The sequence below is a fragment of the Nicotiana sylvestris genome, chromosome 9 (assembly GCF_000393655.2).
Source record: "Nicotiana sylvestris chromosome 9, ASM39365v2, whole genome shotgun sequence".
Classification (NCBI taxonomy): Eukaryota; Viridiplantae; Streptophyta; class Magnoliopsida; order Solanales; family Solanaceae; genus Nicotiana; species Nicotiana sylvestris.
Window position 1 is genome coordinate 60,284,764 of NC_091065.1, and position 22,220 is coordinate 60,306,983.

A 22,220-nucleotide genomic window follows, 5' to 3' on the forward strand; every position below is an offset into this window, starting at 1 on the left:
TATATTTGTAACAACAATAAAATAAAGGATTTCTATTGGTTGACCAAAGGGTTTAAGTGGAATTTAAGGCACACTGTTAGGATAAAATGCTGTATCTACATGTATCTTAAAAAGAATGGCGCGTGTCCCACCTTTTCTCAGTACAGTGTATGCTTAGTCATCCCTATGATTTTGTGGATTCTCTCCTCACTCTATTTTACTCTCTTTCCCATATTCCTCTTGCTGTTCTCTGAAGGTGAGATTTGCCTCTGCTAAAATTTTCAATATTGACTATTCTGTTTATCTTCCGGGTCGTCGAAAACTTGATTTGAACATACGCTCAAATCCGATTGAACATACGCTCAAGTTCGAAATTATCATACAAACTTATTGCAACCCTCAAATCTCAATTTCAAAGTCGTTTACTTAAAATATTGATCGAAGTTTCAAGCAATCACAAAATCTTTAGATATTTTGCGAGAATATCAATATTTAATTATACGAAGCAAATTTGATTCTATCTCAAATTTGGAGGAGAGTAATTTTTACGTGTTAATACATTTGGAGGAGAGTAATTTTTACGTGTTAATACTTTGATTGTAATATTTGTTCTGCAATTCCAAATTTTATAATAAGAACAATAATATACTATCTCTTTTGAAATGTGGCTCTAGGTGAACTTTTTGATAATTAATTTCTTCTCTTAAAAAATCTTGATGTTAAATATGATTAATTTGTGCTTACCATAAAATAAGCTGAATTTTTATTCATCAAAACTACTTACCATATGATATATAATTAGAAATAAGAAAGATTCTATCCATGCATGTATAAAAGAAGGTGTCTTGAAACCACTCTTGCATCAAGAAAAGAAGAAACAACTACTTTAATCTCATATAGTATGGCATCTCAATTTACTTTGCTTCTCTTTTTCATTGCTTCAATGTGGCTCATTCAAGTCTCTTTGGTAAGTTAACAGTTTATCTGTTTTTCTTCACATTGTTAATAGAAGAATATAAATGTTCAATTAATCAAGAGTGACTAAGGTGTCGTTAGGATTAATATTTGAATTATGACTTCTATAATGATTGTTTTTTCTTAATTTAATTATATTAAAACCTCTAAATTGATTCATAGTTCTCCCTTTTTGTGGAATAAACAGGCAAGACAACATTTTGATGCTTCTTTTTTGGCGAAACCTCCTGTTGGCCCAACAACATGTCCCGTTCCTACAGCTCGTATGTTTTTTTTAATTAGTAATTTATTTTAAATTAAATTTTTTTGATTTTTTTGATTGATAACTTGGTATTTTCTTATTTATTATCCAGAATGTTCGAGTGCATGTGACCAACGATGCTCCGCAACATCACATAAGAATAACTGTTTAATGTTCTGCAACATGTGTTGTAATTGGTGCCAATGTGTTCCACCGGGTACATTTGGACAAAAAGAGTGTTGTTCCTGCTACAACGATTGGAAGACGGAGCAAGGGACACCAAAATGTCCTTGAAACTTGAGACCGATTCTTGATAATACCCTCTTTTGTGGACTTCATATGTATTTTATTGTTATGTAATGATTCTCATATCATGAAACGCATATATATTTATCAATAAAAATGAGGTGATTTATAGCCAAAATATGTCTGTGGTTTATTTTACACCATAATTTTTATTTAAAAAAGTCTTTCTTTATTTAAATTAGATGGAGAGAGTAAATTTTTTACGGTAGGCTATTATACAAATAACAAAGTTCCATTTTTGTACTCTCCATTCTCTTTTACATATCTAATATACTAAAAGTAATTTTTTTACTTGTTCACTTTAAATTATTTTTTAATTTAACTTATTGTTACGTAATAATTTCTCGAACTCTAAGTACTAATAGTCAAATTTAGATTTCTAAAATACCATTAATAAGAGCAATCTAGCAAAATATAAGGAAAATGTACACAATGTAAATTGAACAAATAGAAAGAGTTAGCCCAAAGTCATGATCGGCCTCTTAAACTTGTACGAATTTTTCTATTAAATACTTTAATTTGAATTTCTTTTTATTAGACACCCAAACATTAACAAATATGTCTCTATTAGAACTTTTTTGATAACCAACCAAAAATAAAAAGTATGTACAATACACTCGCGGATGATATGACAAAATAGCAAATTAATGAGGACATGTAGCGTTTCAATCCAAATAATTATTAAAAGAATAAATTTTGAGTAAAAAAAGAAAAATTACTGTTAAATCTATTTATATAATGAATTTAACCGAAAAAGAAAAGAAAAGGCCTAATTTCTACAACCCCGCCCAACGCACCCCCTTCTTTTTCTTCTTCGTTGCAGAATCTTCACTCCCCATTTGCCGTCTGTCATGACCCAATTTTCCCTTTAGATTGTGATGGCTTCCAACGCCGCCGCTAGGAAAGCCAGCATTAAACTAGTCATGTATTTATTCCTTTTTAATAATTTTAAAGTAGTTGATTTGTGTTTATTAAGTAAATGAATAGTGAGAAATCATAGTAAGGTAAAGCATAAACTAATGAGAGAGTAAATATAGTGAAATAAATGTTCAAAACCATAAGTGTCTACTAGCATGTTTCTAAAATTCGGTGTCACAAGTGTATGAGCAACTAGTAGAATATATAAATCACATATGCTACTATCTGGAATTAGATAGACAGAAAGTAAATACAAAAAAAAAGACTATGGGTGCTGCAGAACGGGCACAGAGAGCAGCTCACCACTAGGCCTCGGGGTAACGGGGGTGCGCGCCTGAATGGCCGCCAGATGCACCTTCCTCAGATTCTGCACAATTATTGTAGTAGTGTAGAGTGAGTACATAAACAACGTGTACCCCAGTAGTATCTAGTCTAACCTCGAAGAAGTAGTAACGAGGGATCGACATTGACACTTAATATGTGCTAATAAATAAAGTAGAAAAATTTTAATTAGGCATGGAATACATCGATAATCATAACACACTAACCAATATTAAATAAGTGATTCGTTAACTAGAAGACAATTTAAAGATCTCCAATTAGCACATACTAACTTCAACAATTACGGGCTATCAAGTATGTAAGGACCCGACAAGTCGTTTTTCTTTTTAGAACCTCGTTCCCCTAAATAAGATTTCTCATGCATGCTTTTACAGTTTTAAGACTTGCGGGGATGGTTAATTTGGGATTTGGAAGGTTTCAGGTTGAAATCGGAACATTTGATTCCTTAAGATTGGCTTATAAGGCTACTTCGATCAATATTTTGAGTAAACGACCTCGGAATTGGGATTTGACGGTTCTTATAGGTTTGTATGATGATTTCGGACTTGGACGTATATTCAGACCAAGTTTTCGGCGATCTGGGAGTATTTCGGCGCATAATAGTGAAAGTTGGCATGTTGAGTGAATTTCCTAAGTTTGGGTTGAAGTGAACTTTTACATTCTAGATGTCCATTTGGGATTCTGAGCCTGGGAATAGCTCTGTATGGTGATTCTAAACTTAGGAGCACGTCCGTAAGTTTATTCGAAGGTCCGTAGGTCGTTTCGGGGTCATTTGGCGAAAAAGGGAAATTTGAAGTTTTGGAAAGTTTGACCGAGGATGTACTTTTTGATATTGGGTTCGGATTCTGGTTTCAAAAGTTGGAGAAGGTCAGTAATGTTATTTAGTATTTGCACGCAAAATTTGGTGTCATTTTGAATAGTCTAAGTATGACTTGGCACGTTCGGAGCGATTAGGAAACTTGAAGTTCAAAGTTAGATTTAATTAGGTTTTGGGGTGTGATTCTTGGTTTTGTTGTTGTTTTACGCGTTTCGAGAGTTCGAGCAAGTACGTATCGTGATTACAGACTTGTTGGTGTAGTTGGACGGAGTCTCGAGGGGCTCGAGTGTGTTTCGAACTGCCCGAAGCTAAATTTGAGAAACGTGAAATTTCTCGTTCTGGTTTCCTTCTTCGCAAACGCGGGAGGGTCATCGCGTACGCGAAGAAGGATATGGGGCAGTGGGAAAATTTCCCTTCGTTTTTGTGGTAAGGCACACGCATTCGCAAAGCCGTGTGAGCTTAGTCTTTCGCGTTCACGAACTCCCACTCGCATTCGTGTTAGGAAACGCGGTCGGGCAGGCAATGCTCTTCGCGTTCGCAAAAGAACTGTCGCATTTGCGATGCTCTGTCTGTGAGGCTTCTTCCGCATTCACGAAGAAGGCCGTCATAGCTGGGCAAAGGCTTGTTTTAAATACGGGAGTATGGCATTTTTATCCATTTTTCACACACTTAGGCGATTTTAGAGCTTCAAAAAGAGAAATTTCAACCTAGCTATTGAGGGTAAGTAAATTCTACCTAATGTGAGTTCAATACATAGATTATAGGTAGATTTAACATGTAAATTTGTGGAATTCATGGGTTATATAAAAAACCTAGGTTTTTTTTTTATTAAAAAGAGAGTTTTAAACACGAATTTTATTATGGAATTTGGTAAAAATCATATATTAGAGTTCATGAGGTTATGGGTAATAACTTGCTGCGAAAATTTCCGGAATCCGAGCACGTGGGCCTGGGGGTGAATTTTAGGAACCTTACATTTAGGATTGGGTAATCACTTAAATAGTTAAAATATTAACTTTTAAACATGTATTGATTAGTTTATACACAATTTGAATAGTTTTGGATTGTTCGACACCGATTTGAGGGTTTGAGCATAATCTTTGACCGAAAAGTAGGCTTGAGGCGAGGTAAGTCTCTTTTCTAATCTTGTAAGAAGGAATTAACCCCATAGGTGAATTATAACTAATATGTGCTCCTATGTGTGGGGGCTATGTACGTACGAGGTGATGAGAGTCCGTACGTAGCTACTAATTATGCTATTGTCTGGGTAATCTAGGACCCATACCATGCTATACTTGAAATGTTCGCACCCCTACTTGTTAATTTAATTATTTAAGTCATATTGGGAGTTGATAAAAGAATTGTAAAAGGTTAAATTTACTAACTCGAAAATGTGAATGGAACACTTGACTATAAATGAAAATTTGTGTTTTATTTAAAGTGTTTTCTATCTGTGGAGCGTTCCGAATGCCTCGGTAGCAGATAGATGCATCTATGGTTCGTGTTGTTGGACCCTCAGCAGTGCACAGTTTAAATATTATGTTGGATCGGGCCGTACGACCTCGACATAACTTGCACATGATAAATCTTTGGAACTATCCATACCTGATATTACTTAACTGCCTTGCGATACAAATGTTAAATAATGTAACTAGACTTGGGACATAATATTTGCGAAAGAAGAATTTACTATTTCCTGTTATTGAGCTTTCAGTATTATTCATGAAAACTATGCTTAGTATATAATTTTGATATATCATTGTTATCCCATAGTAAGTGTCGAAGTCGACCCGTAGCAACTGTTATATATATTTATCTAATGAATTTAACCAAAAAAGAAAAGAAAAAGCCTAATTTCTACAACCCCACCCAACCCACCCCCTTCTTTTTCTTCTTCATTACAGAATCTTTACTCCCACATTGTCGTCTGTCATGACCCAATTTCCCCTATAGATTGTGATGACTTCCAACGTCGCTGCTAGGAAAGCCAACAATGAACTAGGCATGTACTTGTTCCTTTTTAATAATTTCAAAGTAGTTGATATGTATTTATTAAGCAAATGAATATTGATAAATTATAGTAAGGTAAAGCATAAACTAATGAGAGAGTAAATACAGTGAAATAAATACTTACAACCATAAGTGTCTACTAGCATGTTCCCAAAATCCAGTATCACAAGTGTATGAGCAACTAGTAGAATATACAAACCACATATGCTATTGTCTAGAATAAGATAGACAGAAAGTAAATGCAAAAGAGAGAGTGTGGGTGCTGCAGAATGAGCACAGAGAGCCGCTCACCACTAAGCCTTGGGGTAACGGGGGTGTGCGCCTGAATGGATACCAGATGCACCTGCCTCAGATCATGCACGATTAGTGCAGAAGTGTAGCGTCAGTACATAAACAACATGTACCCAGTAGTATCTAATCTAACCTCGAAGAAGTAGTGACGAGGGGTCGACATTGACACTTAACATGTGCCAATAAATAAAGTATAGAAATTATAATTAGGCATGGAATACATTAATAACAATAATAACACACTAACCAGCAGTAAATAAGTGATTCGTTAACTAGAAGTCAATTTAAAGATCTCCAATTAACACATACTAACTTCAACAATTACGAGCTATCAAGTATGAAATGGCCCGGCCGGTCATTTTACTTTCTAGAATTCCATTCCCCTAAATAAGATTTCCTATGCATGCTTTTATTTTTTTATGACTTGCAGGGATAGTTAGTTCGGGATTGGAAGGGTTCGGGTTGAAATCAGAACACTTGGTTCCTTAAGGTTGGCTTACAAGGCTAAGTGTGACTTCGATCAATATTTTAAGTAAACGACCTTAGAATTGGGATTTGATGGTTCCAATAGGTTTGTATGATGATTTTGGACTTGGGCGTATATATTCGGATCGAGTTTTCAGCGACCCGAATTTCATAAGTTTGGGCTAAAGTAGATTTTTACATTCTAAACGTCCCTTTGGGATTCGATGCCTGGGAATAGCTCCGTATGGTGATTCTGAACTTAGGAGCGCATCCGAAAGTGGATTCGGAGGTCCGTAGGTCGTTTCGAGGTCATTTGGTGAAAATGGAAAATTTGAAGTTTTGGAAAGTTTGATCGAGGATGAACTTTTTGATATCGGGTTCAGATTCTGGTCCGAAAGTTGGAGTAGGTCCTTAATATTATTTAAGACTTGCACGAAAAATTTTGTGTCATTCCGAGTAGTCTAAGTATGATTTGGCACATTCGGAGCGATTAGGAAACTTGAAGTTCAAAGCTTGATTCAATTAGGTTTTGGGGTGTAATTCTTGGTTTCGTTGTTGTTTTACGTGTTTTGAGTGTTCGAGCAGGTACGTTTCATGATTACAGACTTGTTGGTATAGTTGGACGGGGTCTTGAGGGGCTCGATTGTGTTTTAGACTGCCCGGAGCTAAATCTAAGAAATAAGAAATTTCCAGTTCTGGTTTCCTTCTTCACGAACGCGAAAGGGCCATCGCGTTCGCGAAGAAGGATCTGGGGCAGTGGGAAATTTTCCCTTCGCTTTCGCGGTAAGGCACATACAATCGCGAAGCCTTGTGAGCCTAGGCCTTCACGTTCGCAAAACTCCACTCGCGTTTGCATAAGGGAAATAGGGCCGGGCAGGATCAGTAGGCAATGCTCTTCGCGTTCGTGAAAGAGCTGTCACATTCACGATGCCCAGTCAGTGTAAGCCTTCACGAATGCGAGGTTTATTCCGCGTTCATGAAGAAGGTCGCCGCACCTAGGCAGAGGCTTTTTTTAAATATGGGTTTTAGGCATTTTTATACCATTTTTTACACACTTGGGTGATTTTAGGGCTTCAAAAAGGGAAATTTCAACCTAGCTACTGAGGGTAAGTAATTCCTACCTAATGTGAGTTCAATACATAGATTATGGATAGATTTTAACATGTAAATTTGTGGAGTTCATGGGTTAGATGAAAAACCTAGGTTTTAAAAAAAGAGATTTAACTACGAAATTTATTATGGAATTTGGTAAAAATCATATATTTTACTCTATGAGGTTATGGGTAACAACTTTCATCGAAAATTTCTGGAATCCAGGCATGTGTGCCCGGGGGTGAATTTTAGAAACCTTACCTTTAGGGTTGGGTAGTCACTTAAATAGTTAGAATATGAACTTTTGAACATATATTGATTAGTTTATACACTATTTGAACATTTTTGGATTGTTCGGCACCGATTTGAGGGTTTGAGAATAATCTTGGACTCGAAAGTAGGCTTGAGGCGAGGTAAGTCTCTTTTCTAACCTTGTAAGAGGGAATTAACTCCATAAGCGAATTATAACTAATATGTGCTCCTATGTGTGGGGGCTACGTACGTACGAGGTGACGAGAGTCCGTACGTAGCTACTAATTATGCTATTGTCCAAGTAGTCAAGGACCCATACCATGTTATACGTGAAATGTTTGCACCCCTACTTGTTAATTTAATTGCTTAAGTCATATTAGGAGTTGATAAAAGAATTGTAAAAGGTTAACCTCACTAACTCGAAGTTGTGAATGGAACACTTGACTATAAATGAGTATTTGTGATTTAATTAAAATGTTTTCTATTTGTGGAGCATTCTAAATGCCTCGATAGCAAATATATACATCTATGGTTCGTGCCATTCGATCCTCGGTAGTGCACAATTTAGATATTTTGTTGGATCGGACCGTACGACCTTGGCATAACTTTTGCATGAAAAATCTTTGGAACTATTCATAATTGATATTTCTTAAATGCCTTGTGATACAAACTGTTAAATGATGAAACTAGACTTGGGACTTAATATTTGCAAAAGAAGAATTTACTATTTCGCATTATTGAGCTTTCAGTATTATTCATGAAATCCATGCTTAATATATAATTTTGATATATTATTGTTAGCTCATAGTAAGTGTCAAATTCGGTCCCTCGTCACTACTTCGTCGAGGTTAGACTTAATACTTATTGGGTACATGTTGTTGATGTACTCACGCTACACTTCTGCAGTTAATTGTGCAAGATCTAATGCAGGTACATCTGATTATCAGTCCGGCTCACATATTTGATCCTCGCTGCGAGGCTACATGGTGAGCTGCCCTTCCTAGCCGTTCTGCAGCAGTTGGAGCCTTGCTTTTGTTTATTTGTTCTGTCTATTCTATTTCAGACAGTAGATTAGACATCTTTTATATATTCTAATATTAGCCCATATACTTATGACACCGGGTCTTGGCACACACTAATAGACTTATAAATTTTGGGTTGTATTTCTAGGATTATCACTGCATTTAGCTGCTTTCATTTTGATTACTTTAAATCTATTTTCATTAATTCCTTTACATTAAGGAAAGTTAGTTGTTTGAAAAGCTTATTAAAATGGAAATCACTAGATTGTTCACTGTTGGCTTGCCTAGCAATGGTGTTGGGCGCTATCACGGCCTAAGCTTGAATTGGGTCATGAGAACATGGTATCACTGCACTAGGTTCACGTAGGTCTCACAAGTTATGGGTAGACAAAATAGTGTCTTGCGGATCGGTACAGACACGTCTGTACTTTTCTTCAAGAGGCTATAATATGTTAGGAAACTAGTCTTTATTCATCTCATATCGTGCAGTGATGGTGTATGAAGTTTCTTCTTTTATTCTCTCACAGATGGTGAGAACATTCACATTAGATGTTCCGGATCCGGGAGGAGCTGCTCCCCCTGGAGTTAGAGGTTGAGGCAGAGGTCGGGGAGGGCACCAGCCTGAGGTAGGGGATGAGGAGGCCCTAAAGTTTCCCCAATTGCAACACCAGCGGATCTAGTGGATGATCCCATCGTTGAGGAGTAGGGAGAGATGTCTGCATCATAGCCAACCCCGATAGATTTCATGTCAGCACCAGCCTTTCAGGAGGTCATGGGGCGTATGTTGCGGTTCGTGGATATTGTAACTCAGGCTGGTATATTTCTAGCGGACCCAGCTATATCTCAGGCGGGAGAGGGAGCACAGACCCCTACTGCCTAAGCTTCGGGGTGTGCAACTGCTGTATATTAGACCCCGGGTACACTACCTATGGGCGGAGCCCAGCCAGTTGCAGTAGCTGCACCTGAGCCTAGACCAGTCGCGACCAGCGAGCCATAGAAGCTGTTAGAAAGATGGACTGGGCTACACCTTCCTGTCTTCGAAGGTGAGCTACATGAGGATCCCCAAAACTTCATTTATAGGTTCAGGGATAGACTGCACAACATGAGAATATTGGAGTCCTATGGGGTGGATGTCACTACGTTCCAGTTGGAGGGCAGGGCCTGTAGGTGGTGGCAGTCTTTTCTTCTCGGCAGGTCAGTGGGTTCTTCTCCCATGACGTGGTACCAATTTACACACCTATTATTGGACATGTATATTCCACCCTGTTAGAAGAAAGAGTTGCAGTTTCAGTTTTTAGCTCCAGCAGGGTCAGATGTCTATGACCGATTATGAGGCGAGATTATCTGAGTTGTCTTGCCATACATTTATGATACTTCCTACTGACGCAGAGAGAGTGTGAAGGTTTGTTGTGGGGTTGCACTCAGGTATTCAGGCTACCATGGCCTGGGAGGTTGATATGGGGACTTCTTATCAGCTAGTAGTGGAGATAGCTCGGAGGATTGAGGGTTACCATTTGAGAGGAAGAGAGCAGATGTAGAGGGATAAGAGGGTCTGTTATTCTAGGGAGGTTAGAATTGCCCCGCTGGGGATAGAGGTCAGTTTGGGAGGGGTCAGCCTAGCAGGCCCACATATCCAGCACCACCACCTCCTCGGGGGTGCTTCGGTACGACCCTATTTCAACGCCATGCTAGAGAGTTCTTACCGCCCACCATCCATTCAAGGTTCTTCTAATGGATACTCGGGTCATCGGTGTTCTTCCAGTGCTTACTTTAGTGCCATTCCATAGAGTTCATATCGCCCACCAGCTATTCAGGGTTCTTCAAGTGGGTATTTAGGCCATGAGGGTCACACTTCAAGGCGGCAGATCACCGCACCAAGAGCTCTTTTGAGTGCAGAGATATCTGTCATGTGCGGAGATTCTTCCCCAGGCTTCAAGGTAAGGCAGTAGAGCAGGGCTAGCAGCCCATGATTATAGCACCAGTTGTTCAGCCGTGCAGAGGTGGAGGGCAGGCGATTAGGGGTCATCCAAGAGGTGGAGGCTAGGAAGGGGGAGTTCAACAAGCTACTATTCAGTCAGGGAAGGTCAGCCAGCCAACGCTCAGCTATGTTCTACACCTTTTTGGCTAGACCAGATGTAGTGGACTCAGATGCTATGATCACATGTATCATTTTTGTCTACGATAGGATGCTTCAGTATTATTTGATATAGAGTCCACCTATTCATATGTGTCATCTTTGTTTGCTCATTTCCTGGATATTTCTCGTGCGTCCTTGGGTACTCCTATTTATGTGTCCACTCTTGTGGGCAATTCTGTCATTGTGGATTGGATCTATCGGTCATGTACGGTTACATTTTGTGGTTACAAGACTAGAGCAGACCTCATGTTGCTTGATATTACCAACTTTGAGGTCATCCTGGGCATCACCTAGCTATCCCCATATCACGCCATCCTTGATTGCCATGAAAAGACTATTACCTTAGCGATTCCATAGTTTCCTAGATTGGAGTGGAAGGGATTGGATCGTCTATTAGTATATCTAGTCGGGTTATCTCCTTTATCGAGGCTCGACACATGGTCGTGAAGTGTTTTTTGGCTTATCTAGCCTATGTTTGGGATACTATCGTGGAGTCTCCAGCGATTGATTTAGTACCAGTAGTCCAAGAATTTTCCGATATGTTTCCTTCTAATCTCCCAGGTAGGCCACCAGATCGTGATATCTATTACTGCATTGATTTGGCTCCAGGTACCCAGCCTATATCTATCTCATTGTACTTCATGGCTCCGAAAGAGTTGAAAAAGTTGAAGGAACAACTTGAGGAGTTGTTAGCAAAGGGGTTCGTCAGGCCAAGTGTGTCACCTTGGGGTGCGCCAGTACTATTTGTGAAGAAGAAAGATGGGACTACACGGATGTGCATTGATTACCGCTAGTTGAACAAAGTTACCATCAAGAACAAGTACTCATTGCCGCGTATTAATGATTTGTTTGACGAGTTGCAGGGTGCTAGGGTGTTCTCTAAGATCGACTTGAGATGGGGGTACCATCAGTTAATTATTTGGGACTCGGATGTTCCGAAGATTGCTTTCCATACTAGATATGACCATTATGAGTTTCTAGTGATGTCCTTCGGCTTGACTAATTCCCCAGTGGTGTTTATAGATTTGATGAATAGGGTGTTTAGACCTTATATTGATTCGTCTATCACTGCTTTCATTGATGAAATCTTGATCTACTCACGTAGCATGGAGGAGCACAAGCAACATTTGAGAGTGGTACTTCAGACATTGCGAGAATAGAAACTATATGCTAAGTTCTCCAAGTGAGATTTTTGGCTAGAGTTTGTGGCATTCTTGGGGCATGTTGTATCAGGTGAGGGTACTAAGGTGGATCCTAAGAAGATTGAGGCAGTTTAGTATTGGCCTCGTCCCACTTTGGTGACTAACATCAGGTGTTTCTTAAGGTTAGCAAGTATTATCACCAGTTTGTGGTGGGCTTCTCATCCATTGCAATACCTTGGACTAGATTGACCCAGAAGGGTGCTCCGTTCTATTGGTCCAATGATTATAAAGCGAGCTTTCAGAAGCTTAAGGTAGCTTTGACTACAAAACCGGTTCTAGTGTTGCCTTTCGGTTCGGGGATATATACGGTGTATTGCAATGCTTCATGCATTGGTTTGGGATGTGTATTGATGTAGGAGGGGCAAGTTATTACATATGCATCACGTCAGCTGAACATGCATGAGAAGAATTACCCAATGCACGATCTAGAGTTAGCCACGATTGTTCGTGCTCTTACGATCTGGAGGCATTACCTTTATGGGGTGTCATGTGAGGTTTACACTGATCATCACATCTTACATCATTTGTTCAAGAAAAGGGATCTCAATTTGAGGCAGCGCAGATGGCTTGATTTAATGAAGGACTATGACATCACCATACTTTATCATTCGGGCAAGGCGAATATAGTCCCGGATGCCTTTAGCAGAAAGACGGAGAGTATGGGTAGCTTGGCAGTCATCCCAGTAGAGGAGAGGCCATTAGTTTCGGACATTTAGTCCTTGGCTAACAAACTTGTGAGGTTGGACATTTCAGAGCCCAACCAAGTTATTGCATACGTTGTGGCCCAGTCCTCACTTTTGGAGTAGATCAAGGCTTGATAGATTGATGATCCACATTTGATGGTTCTCAGAGAGACGGTACTACAAGGTGGTGCCAAGGAGTTTTCTATCAGCGGGGATGGTGCTCTGCGATTCCAGGGTCATTTATGTGTTCCTAATGTCGATGGCTTGAGGGAGAGGATTCTAGAGGAGGCACACAGTTCTCGGTATTCCATTCATCCAGGTGCTACGAAGATGTATTGCGACCTGAGATAGCATTATTGGTGGCGGCGGATGAAGAAAGACATACTTGAGTATGTTTCTAGGTGCCTAAATTGCCAGCAGGTTAAGTATAAGCACCACAGGCTAGGTGGCCTAATCTAGTAGATGATATACCAGAGTGGAAATGGGAGCGCATTGCTATAGACTTTGTAGTTGGATTGTCGTAGACCTTGCGGAAGATTGATGCAGTTTGGGTCATTGTCGACAGGTTAACCAAGTCGGCACACTTCATTCCAGTTGTGACTATGTATAATTCAGAGAGGTTGGCCCACATTTATATTTGGGAGATGGTTCAGTTGCATGGTGTGCCTATTTCCATCATATCACATAGAGGCCCTCAGTTTACTTTAAAGTGAGTTGGGGACCCGTGTAGAGCTCAGCACTGCATTTCATCCACAGACCGAAAGGCAGTCAGAGTAGACAGTTCATATCTTGGAGGACATGCTTAGGGCATGTGTGCTTGACTTTAGAGAGCAGTGGAATTGATTCTTTCCTTTGGCCGAGTTCGCTCACAACAACAGTTATTATTCCAACATCGAGATAGCTCCATTTGAGGCTTTACATGGTCGACAATATCGTTGTCTAATTGGGTGGTTTGTGCCCGGCGAGGCTAAGTTATACGGTACTGATTTGGTAAAGGATGCCTTGGAAAAGGTAAAATTGATTGAGGAGCAACTTCACATAGAATAGTCCAGACAGAAGAGTTACGCGGATCACAATGCACTTGATTATCATTTATGGTGGGCGAGAGGGTTCTCTTAAATATCTCGCCGATGAAGGGGATTAAGATATTCAGGAAGAAGGGCAAGTTGAGCCCAAGGTTTATAGGCCAATTTAAGGTATTGAGACTAGTTGGGGAGGTTGATTATGAGCTCGCTTTACCTTCCAGCCTATCAGGAGTTCATTTGGTTTTTCACGTGTCTATGCTCTGGAGGTATCATGCCGACTTGTCACATGTGTTGGACTTCAGCACTATTCAGTTAGATGAGAGCCTGGTTATGAAGAGGAGCAAGTTACCATTGTTGCTAGACAGCTTTGCCAGTTGAGATCCAAGAGGATTTCCACGGTGAAGGCCCAACCAATCGAAGAGGCAACTTGGGAGTTTGAGGAGGACATGCGGAGAAGATATCCACACTTATTCAGTAATCCAGGTATGATTCTAAACCCATTCGAGGACAAACATTTGTTTAAGAGGTGGAGAATGTAATGACCTGATCGGTCGTTTTGCTTCCTAGAAGCTCGTTCCTCTAAATAAGCTTCACGTGCGTGTTTTTACTATTTTATGACTTGCGGGGATGGTTAGTTCGGGATTTAGGAGGGTTCATGTTGAAATTAGAACACTTGATTCCTTAAGGTTGGATTATAAGATAAGTTTAACTTCGGTCAACATTTTAAGTAACAAACTCAGAATCGGGATTTGACGGTTCCAATAGGTTCGTATAATGATTTCGGACTTGAGCGTATGTTTATATCGAGATTGGGACAACCTAGGAATGTTTCGGCGCCTAATAGTGAATGTTGGCATTTTGAGTAAATTTCATAAGTTTGGGTTGAAGTGGATTTTTACATTCTAGACGTCTATTTGGGATTCCTATCCTAGGAATAGCTCCGTATGGTGATCCTAAACTTAGGAGTCCGTCCGAAAGTGGATTTGGAGGTTCGTTTGTCATTTCGGGGTCATTTGGCGAAAATGGGAAATTTGAAGTATTGGAAAATTTGACCAAGGGTGGGCTTTATATTGGGTTTAGATTCCGGTTCCGGAAGTTTAAGTAGGCCTGTGACGTCATTTAAGACTTGCACGAAAAATTTGGTATTGTTTCGAGTAGTGTAAGTATGATTTGGCGCATTCGAAGCGATTAGGAAACTTGAATTTCAAAGTTTGATTCAATTTGGTTTTGGGGTGTGATTCTTGGTTTCGTTGTTATTTAACGCATTTCGAGAGATCGAGCAGGTCCGCATGGTGATTACAGACTTGTTGGTGTAGTTGGACGGGGTCCCAAGTGGCTCGTGTGTGTTTCGAAACTCCCGGAGCTAAATCTAAGAAACCAGAAATTTCCAGTTCTAGTTTCCTTCTTCGTGAAGGGCCATTGCATTCGCGAAGAAGGATCTGAGGCAGTGGGCAAATTTCCCTTCGCGTTCACGGTAAGGCACACACGTTTGTGAAGCCTTGTGAGCCTAGGCCTTCATGTTCGTGAACCCTCACTCGCATTCACCTAAGGGAAATTGGGCCGAGCAGGATCAGTGGGAAATGCTCTTTGCATTCACGAAAAAGCTGTCGCATTCACGATGCCCAGTCAGTGTAAGCCTTTGCGAATGTGAGTCTTCTTCTGTGTTCGTGAAGAAGGCCGTCACAGCTGGGCAGAGGCTTGTTTCAAATACGGGGCATAGGCTTTTTTCTCCCATTTTTCACACACTTGGGCGATTTTAGAGCTTCAAAAAGGAAGATTTCAACCTAGTTATTGGGGGTAAGTAATTCCTACCTAATGTGAGTTCAATAAATAGATTATAGGTAAATTTTAACATGTAAATTTGTGGAATTCATGGGTTATATGGAAAACCTAGATGTTTTATTAAAAAAAACATATTTAACCACGAAATTTGTTATGGAATTTGGTAAAAATCATATATTTGAGTTCATGAGATTATGGGTAACAACTTTCTTCGAAAATTTCCGGAATCTAGGCATGTGGGCTCGGGGTAAATTTTTGGAACCTTACATTTAGGGTTGGGTAATCACTTAAATAGTTAGAATATGAACTTTGGAAAATGTATTGATTAGTTTAGATTCTATTTGAATAGTTTTGGATTGTTCGGCACCGATTTGAGAGTTTGAGCATAATCTTGGACTGGAATGTAGGCTTGAGGCGAGGTAAGTCTCTTTTCTAATCTTGTAAGAGGGAATTAACCACATAGGTGAATTATAACTAATATGTGCTCCTATGTGTGGGGGCTACGTACATATGAGATGACGAGAGTCCATACATAGATACAAATTATGCTATTGTTTGGGTAGTCTAGGACTCATACCATACTATACTTGAAATGTTTGCACCCCTATTTGTTAATTTAATTGTTTAAGTCATATTGGGAGTTGATAAAAGAATTATAAAAGGTTAAATTCACTGACTCGAAGTTGTGAATGGACCACTTGACTATAATAAGAATTTGTGTTTTATTTAAAATATTTTCTATTTGTGGAGCAGGCCGAACGCCTCTATAGCAGATAGATGCATCTACGGTCCGTGTTGTTCTACCTTTGACAATGCACAGTTTAAATATCATGTTGGATCGGGCCGTACGACCTCGACATAACTTGTGCATGATAAATCTTTGGAACTATCCATAACTGATATTGCATAAATGCCTTGAGATACAAACTATTAAATGATGAAACCAGGCTTGGGACTTAATATTTGTGAAAGAAGAATTGACTATTTCTTGGTATTGAGCTTTCAGTATTATTCATGAATTCCACGCTTAGTATATAATTTTGATATATCATTGTTAGACCATAGTAAGGGTCAAAGTCAACTCTTCGTCACTACTTCTTCGAGGTTAGACTAGATACTTACTGGGTACATATTGTTTATGTACTCACGCTACACTTATGTACTTAATTGTGCAGGATCTAAAGCAGGTACATCTGGTTACTAGTCCGGCGTGCATATTTTATCCCCGATGCGAGGCTACATGGGGAGCTACCCTTCCGAGCCGTTCTGCAATAGCCGGAGTCTTCCTTTTGTTTATTTGTTCTGTCTGTTCCATTTCAGACAGTATATTAGAGATCTTTTGTATACTCTACTAGTAGCCCATATATTTGTGACACCGAGTCTTGGCACACACTAGTAGACTTGTAAATTTTGGGTTGTATTTCTACGGTTATAACTGCATTTAGCTGTTTTGTTTTGATTACTTTAAATCTGTTATCCATTCATTTATTTTACATTAAGGAAAGTTAGTTGTTTAAAAAGCTTATTAAAAATGAAAATCACTAGATTTTTCATTGTTGGCTTGTCGAGCAACGGTCATGGGCACCATCACGGCCTAAGCTAGAATTGGGTCGTGACAAAGTAAACTACATTTCATCAAGTCATGAAAGTAAAATCAAGCATAATCGGACTACGAGCATTAACGCGCACAATTTATGTTGAGGTTGTATGGACCGATCCGTAATAATGTGTACACTACCGAGGGTCAACCGACACGAACCATAGATGCATCTGCCAAGACATTCGGCCTGCTCCATAAGAAGAGATAATACTCTATGAACATCCGATTTAAAGGCTATCACAAGACTAATACACAAGGAGGCGCAATTTCGAACAACTCTCAAGTAAGCCGCCAAAACTCAAGGTTAGTAAAGTTTGGTCTTTACAAATCCTTTATCAAGTTTCAATATAATTTACACACTTAAATTAACAAGTAGAGTGCAAATAATACATGTATTTCATGATTTGGGTCCAAAAACTACCCAGATAAGCATGATTTGTAGCTTCGCAGGAACTCTCGTCACTTCGTGCGTAGGTAGCATCCAAAATTAGAAGCAAATATTAATTTTTTAAAAATCTATGGGGTAAATTTCCTCTTACAAGGTTAAACAAGAGACTTACCTCGTCCCAAAGCTCACTTTCTGGCCCACAAATTCACTCTAAAGCCTCAAGTTGGTGCCGAAAAATCCGAAGCTAGCCAAATGTTATATAAATTAATCAATATACACTCGCAAGTTTATAATTTAACTATTAGAGTAATTACCCAACAAAAATTGAAAGATTCTTAAAATTTACCCTTGAGCCCCATGCCAGGATTTCAAAATTTTGAAGATAAATGTTACCCATAACCTCCCAAACTCAAATATATAATTTCTACCTAATTCCATAATCATTTCGTGGTATAATCCCATTTTTATCAAAACCTTGATTTTCCAATAATCTCCTAAATTTTTTACAATTTCCATGTTAAAATATACCCATAATACGTGATTTAAATTTATATTGTATAGAAATTACTTACTTCAAAGTGCTAGGTGAAAAGCCTTCCTCAAAGAGCTCTAAATTCGACCAACATGTGAGAGAAATGAATAAAAATGAGCCTAAGTCCCGACATAAATGCACCTTTCTGCCCCACAGTGGTTCCGCTCCTGCGGAAAATTAGTCGCTTCTGCGGCTCCAATATCTACGAAAAATGCATCGCAGATGCGGTCCCTCCCAGCTGGCCTCCTTCCACTTATGCGACACCTTCTTCGCATCTACGGGCTCACAAATGCGGTCGAACCCTCGCACCTACGCTTTTGCCCCCTTCAGCTCCAGGCGGCTTCTGTGGACCATTAACCGCATCTAAGTTCGCACACCTACGCCCCTGCGTCTGCACCTGTGAACTCAGCCCACCATGCCAAATTTTGCACCGGCGGTTAGCCAACCACTTCTGTTGTGCCGCACCTGGAGCCAATTCTTCACATGTGTGAACGTACCAGATCCCTGTTGCTTCAACAATTCTTCCAAGTTCAAACATGTTTCGCGCATCGTCTGAATTGCACCCGAGGCCCCCGGGGCCCTGTCCAAATATACAAATAAGTTTATAAACAAAAAAAAGACTCATTCGAATCCTAGAAAAGCGTAGGAAAAAAAATCAAAACTAAGAATAGAACCCCAAATCAAATTGAATCAACTTAAGAACTTAATGTTCTTCCAACTTACTCCGAACGCACTGAATCATACTTAAACTAGTCTGAATGATACAAAATTTTGCGTGCAAGTCATAAGACACCATACAGGACTATTCTCAAGCTCGGAATCCCAAACGAACCTAGATTACTCCAAAACCTACTCCAAACCAAACGTAAGGAACATAAAAACCTTCAATACGCCAACTTTCAACATTAAGCGCCGAAATACTCCCGGGTCATCCGAAACCCGATACGAACACACGTCCAAGTCCAAAATCATCATACAAACATATTGGGACTGTTAAATCCCGGTTCTGAGATCGTGTACTCAAATCGTTGACTCAAGTCAAACTTAACTATTTTAAGCCACTATTAAGGAACTAAGTGTTCTGATTTCAACCCGAACCCTTCCAAGCCCGAACTAACCATCCTCGCAAGTCATAAAATAGTAAAATCACATACAGGAAGTCTTAATTAGGGGAATGGGGATCTAGAAAGCAAAATAACCGGCCGGGTCATTACATTCCCTACCTCTTAAACAAATGTTCATCCTCGAACGGGTCTAGAATCATATCTGGAGTGCTGAAGAGGTGTGGATATATGCTCCGCAGATCCTTCTCGATCTCCCAAGTCACCTCCTCCACTGATTGACCTCTCTAGTGAACCTTTACCGCAGAAATCTTCTCAGACCTCAACTGGCAAACCTGTCTGTCAACAATGGAATTGGCTCCTCCTCATAACCCAGGCTCTCATCTAGTTGAACCATGCTATAGGCTAACACATGCGACCTGTCAGCATAATATTTTCGGAGCATAGACATATGGAAAATCGGATGAACTTTTGATAGATTGGGAAGCAAATCAAGCTCATAAGAAACCTCCCAACTTGCCTCAATACCTCAAATGGACCTATAAACCTTGGGATTAACTTGACCTTCTTCCCGAACCGCATGATTCCCTTCATCGGCAAGACTTTCAGGAGAATCTTTTCACCCACTATAAATGACAAATCACGCACCTTCTGATTTGTGTAACTCTTTTGTTTGGACTGTGTTGTGCATATCGCTCGTGAATTAAATTCACTTTCTCCAAGGCATCCTTCACTAAATCAGTACCATATAACCTAGCCTTGCTGGGCTCAAACCATCTAAAGGTCGAACGACATCGCCAACCATACAAAGCATCAAAAAGAGCCATCTCAATGTTGGACTAATAACTGTTGTTATAAGCAAAATTGACCAAAGGCAACAATCGATCCTACTGCCCTCCGAAGTCAATCACACATGCTCTAAGCATATCCTCCAAGATCTGAACTGTCCGCTCTGACTGTCTGCTGGTCTATTTATGAAAGGATATGTTAAGCTCTACTCGGGTACCCAACTCGCTCTAAATTGTTCTCCAGAAATGCGAAGTGAACTAAGGGCCTCTATCTGAAATGATGGAAACATGCACACCATGCACCCGAACAATTTCTTGAATGTAAATATAGGCCAATCTCTCTGAAAAATACGTAGTCACAACTGGAATAAAGTGTGCCAACCTCTATACATTGACCCAAACTAAATCAAACTTCTTCAAAGTCCACAGCAACCCACCTACGAAGTCCATAGTGATTCACTCCCATTTCTACTAAGGTATAACCATCTGCTGAAGTAGGCCACCTGGCCTATGGTGCTCATACTTAACTTGCTGGCAATTTAGGCACCTCGCTACATATTCAACTATGTTCTTCTACATCCGCCACCACCAATAATGCTGCCTCAGGTCGCGATACGTCTTTGTAGCATCTGGTTGAATAAAATAGTGAGAATTGTGTGCCTCTTCTAGAATCGTCTCCCTCAATCTATCAACATTAGGAACACACAAATGACGGAGTCACAGAACACCATCCTAACCGATAGTAACCTCATTGGCACCACCCTATAGCACCATCTCTCTAAGAACTAGCAAGTGCGGATCGTCGAACTGACGAGCCTTAATTTGCTCGAATAATGAAGACTGAGCGACGACACATGCAAGAACTCGGCTTGGCTCAGAAATATACAACCTCACAAGTCTGCTAGCCAAAGACTGAATGTCCCAAGACAATGGCCTCTCCTTTGTCGAAATGAATTCCAAACTACCCATACTCTCAGCCTTTCAACTCAAGGCATCCGCAACCACATTCCCCTTGCCCGGATGATAATGGATGGTAATATCATAGTCCTTTAGTAACTCAAGCCACTCGCCTCAAATTGAGATCCCTCTACTTGAATAAATGGTGCAAGCTGCGATGATTGGTGTAAACCTCACAGGACACCCCATAAAGATAATGCCTTCAGATCTTGAGAGTATGAACTATCCCGGCCAACTCTATATCATGTACGGTGTATTTCTTCTCATGGGGCTTCAGCTAATGTGAAGCATATGCATTAACTCACCCCTCGTACATCAGTACAAAACCCAGGCCAATGCGTGAAGTATCACAATACACAACATACATCCCTGAATCGGAAGGTAGTACTAACACCGGTGTTGTATTCAATGCAGTCTTAAGCTTCTGAGGGCTCGCCTTGCAATCATCGGACCATCAGAGAGGAGCACCCTTATGGATCAATATAGTCAAATGTGTTGCAACAGATTAGAAGCCCTCCACTAACCGGCAATAATAACCTACTAATCCCAAGAAGGTCTTGATCTCGATCACTGTGGTAGGACGAGGCCAACTCTAGACTACCTCGATCTTCCTAAGATCTAGCTTAATACCCTCGCCTAATACAACATTCCCCAAGAATGCCATAGAATCTAAACAGAACTCGTACTTGGAGAACTTATATTATAGCTTCTCTTCCCGCAATGTCTGAAGCACAACTCTCAAATGTAGCTCGTGTTCCTCCATGCTACATGAGTAGATCAATATGTCATCAATGAAGACAATGACGAACGAGTCCATATATGGCTTGAACACCCGGTATATAAAATCCATAAACACTATCAGGGTGTTGGTCAAGCCGAAGGACATAACTAGAAACTCATAGTGGCCATATCTAGTCCGGAAAGCCATCTTCGGAATATCCGAACCACGAATCTTCAACTGATTATACCCCAATCTCAGGTCGAACTTAGAGAACACCCTGGCATCCTGCAACTGGTCAAACAAATCATCAATACGTGGCAACGGTTACTTGTTCTTAATGGTAACTTTGTTCAACTGGCGGTAATTAATGCACATCCATATATTCCCATCCGTCTTCTTCACAAACAATACTGGTGCACCCAAGGTGACACACACGGTCAGATGAACCCCTTTGCTTGCAACTCCTCAAGTTGTTCTTTCAACTCATTCAACTCTTTCGGAGCTATGTGGTATGGTAGAATAGAGATAAGATGGATACTTGGAGCCTAATCAATACAAAAATCGATATCACGATTTGGTGGCATGCTTGGTAGAATAGAAGGAAACATATCGGAGAACTCCCGAACCACGGGCA

At 40.0% G+C, this 22,220-nt stretch overlaps 1 long non-coding RNA gene across 1 annotated transcript; it reads left to right on the forward strand.

Annotated features, from left to right (window-relative positions):
* The first annotated feature begins 858 nt into the window (after positions 1-858).
* LOC104248491 (uncharacterized) lies at positions 859-1,451 on the forward strand. Its single transcript, XR_011402116.1, has 3 exons — positions 859-946; positions 1,142-1,217; positions 1,308-1,451. It is a non-coding gene; the product is annotated as an uncharacterized lncRNA (long non-coding RNA).
* The last annotated feature ends 20,769 nt before the right edge of the window (positions 1,452-22,220 follow it).